Source organism: Haemaphysalis longicornis, unplaced genomic scaffold (assembly GCF_048455015.1).
Source record: "Haemaphysalis longicornis isolate Haplotype H1 unplaced genomic scaffold, Haemaphysalis longicornis Haplotype H1 scaffold_2, whole genome shotgun sequence".
NCBI lineage: Eukaryota > Metazoa > Arthropoda > Arachnida > Ixodida > Ixodidae > Haemaphysalis > Haemaphysalis longicornis.
The window spans coordinates 184,576,073-184,578,814 of NW_027526295.1; the positions used below are offsets into that span (position 1 = coordinate 184,576,073).

The following is a 2,742-nucleotide window of genomic DNA, read 5'->3' on the forward strand; positions in this document are numbered from 1 at the left end:
CTATTTTAAATAACATTGCCTGAAGTGTAGAGAAATGGAAGGGACAGTTGTTGTCTTAGCAGTACCGCAGTAACAAACGCTTCTTTTTTGTAGAAGGGAAGAAATGTGGAAACACGCAGCGGGTATATAGAAAGTGTGCTGCCGTTTCTATGCTGTTAATGTCAGTGGTAACTTGAGACTTCAGGATAATTATCCAATATCCATAATTAGTGGTTGCTACTTCATGAACCGCGTTAGAAATAAGCCACCCTTGCATTTTTATGCCGTCAATGTCGGTGGTAACCCGAGAGCCGAAATAATTTCCGACAGCGCTCAGGTGATAAGTTCTTGCATCACTATGTGCACCCAACATTAACCCATTTCTGTGCTTCCTTGAACTTAGAAAATATACTGCGAAAGCAGATTGCTACATTCTGTATTCGATCTGTATAACCTGTCCAGATGGCTGACAGTGAAGACATTTGTCTCTACACTGGTAGTTTGCGACAATTGTTTTCCTTTGTCGGAAGAACAGAAATTAAAACGAATTATGTCCATTCCTTACATATACCTCTGAAATCATGGCTGTGTCATTCCGTCGTGACCAGTGTGGCAGGTTATGAATGCATTGTGGAAGTCATAAAGCCACGAGAGAGTGCCCCTTGAGTGTTGCGTATTATACAGACGTTCACCACACCGCATGGAGCAATGACAGGTGAGCCTAAAAATGTTCAAATATTTTTATGTTTTGCCTGAAAACGTTACCAGGGCTCGTGCTGCAAAATAACTTTTAGCACAACTAATCAGGCATTTTACGAGGTCTTGTAGTACTCCCTTCTTAGAGGGAAGCGTAAATTTATGCTTCGATATTTTTATACTGTTTTTATTTTCTAGGAAATAGGGCGGACCGGGACTTAAAACAATGGAACAAGGAATGCATACTGCCATTTTCCTGGTTATTGAAGGCGTGTGTTCACCGTTCTTGAAGGCGTGTGTTCACAAAAAGGAAACACATGAAAGCCGTTGTACGGGATGAAATCATTGCATTCTACAAGTAAGTACGCACTCCCAGTTCTGGAACTTTGATGGTCCCTTTTTAGGTAGTTGCAATATACGTAATGGCTTCGGAACACCATTTCAGTGACAACTTGACCTGTAGGTGAAAACGACAGTAAGAGCTTTTGGGAACACGTTGGCAAAACTTTCCTGGAAATGCACTCCGAGGAGGCCCTGCCAGGAACGCCTGCATCTTAATTTTAGTTGGGTAAGTTGGCATTTTATTTTTGTGGGACTCAATTTATGGTAGTGCTTATTGAAGCTGGCATTTTATTTTTTGCGGGACTTAATTTGTGGTAGTTTTCTTCGTAGCAAAATCTTACTGTCAAAAATAAATCGTGAACTCCAATATTGGGAAATACCTTCACATTCAGCCTGTTTCGGATGCTGCAACATGTGGACAAAAAAAACTATTATTTTGCATTCAAGTTTTGCAAACATTTTGCTTTCACATTGAGAGTTGCTGCTGTGATAATACGGCACCACGGCCACGCCCAGTGCGGTTGCCTTCCAGAATTAGAGAACGGCCATTGACAGTCTGTGCTAATATTTTTTTTTACATTGTTAGCAGCATTCCCAGAAAAGAAACCAAGAAATCGCTGATATTTCAATCGATTACTGTGCTATAAATGGGGTATCCTAAGCATCTCACTCATTTAAAGCCATCGTCTAACAAAATTTTCTTCTTCCTTCCTTACAGGTACATGACGTGGTCCAGTTATTCTCGAGGTCCAGTTATTTTGAGAGAAGGAAATGGCAGCGTAAATATTGTCTGCAAGAAACACGTCATGGATTTTCCCCCTGCGTTGTCACATCAAGATGTGGTCATCCTCCTCGCCGTATATTTTATCTTAATCTCCTGAAACTTATGCGACTTTGGAGAGTTCTTGGGACTTTTGCAGAGAGTTCTTGGCCATTTATCAGTGGCCTGGTGTCATTTAAAGGAGCCATGAAGACAAAATACAAGTTGGGTTTATTAGAAAGACTGCGTAGTCCCGATAACAATGATACCAATATCATCGCAATCTTCAAACAAATAACGGAGATATTGAAGAAAACGTGTGAAGCAGTCGCGACCCCCTAGCCAATTTCCCGCAACTTTTCTATGACGTCACGGAACCTTGTTTGTGCGATTGGCGGCCGCCTAACTGACCTGTCGCGACGACATATGACTGGATGTCTGTAATGGGGCCTCTAGTTCCATTTGACCGCATCACTTGAATGCTAACGCGCAGTTAACGCACTGAAAATTATGTTTTATTGTTGGCCCGTATGACGTCATTATTGCTCATAACACGTCACTGTGGCGCAAAATTTGAAAGTTTAATAATACTTCTTAATTTTTTTTCGTTAAAAAAACATCTTTTGTGGCTCTAACGGAGCTGAGTGAGATACTGAATCCTAGTTCTTTCAAATTAAACGAAGTTGTATTTTCTCTTCATGGCTCCTTTAAGTTGAAAGCTCTGTTGAAAGACTTGATGTGGCCACTCTACTTGGGGTTTTAAATTATTGTTAGACGTTGAAGCCTATTCGGAAATGTTGTGGTTCAAATGATTGGTAGACTCAAGCGGCATGTCAATTGCAAAAGTGAAGTCGTGCTTTCCTTTGCAATTTTTCATTGGCACAAAGCGCAAGCTGCCTTTGCAGCTACTCTGTTACTCTGTTAATGTAGTTAATGGCACTGCACTGTAACGTTTTTATTATTCA

The 2,742-nt window shown here is 40.8% G+C and overlaps 1 long non-coding RNA gene across 1 annotated transcript; it reads left to right on the forward strand.

Moving 5' to 3' along the window:
* The first annotated feature begins 605 nt into the window (after window positions 1–605).
* Window positions 606–1,918, forward strand: LOC144167554 (uncharacterized). Its single transcript, XR_013322032.1, has 4 exons — window positions 606–694; window positions 874–1,033; window positions 1,121–1,243; window positions 1,736–1,918. It is a non-coding gene; the product is annotated as an uncharacterized LOC144167554 (long non-coding RNA).
* Window positions 1,919–2,742: the final 824 nt, after the last annotated feature.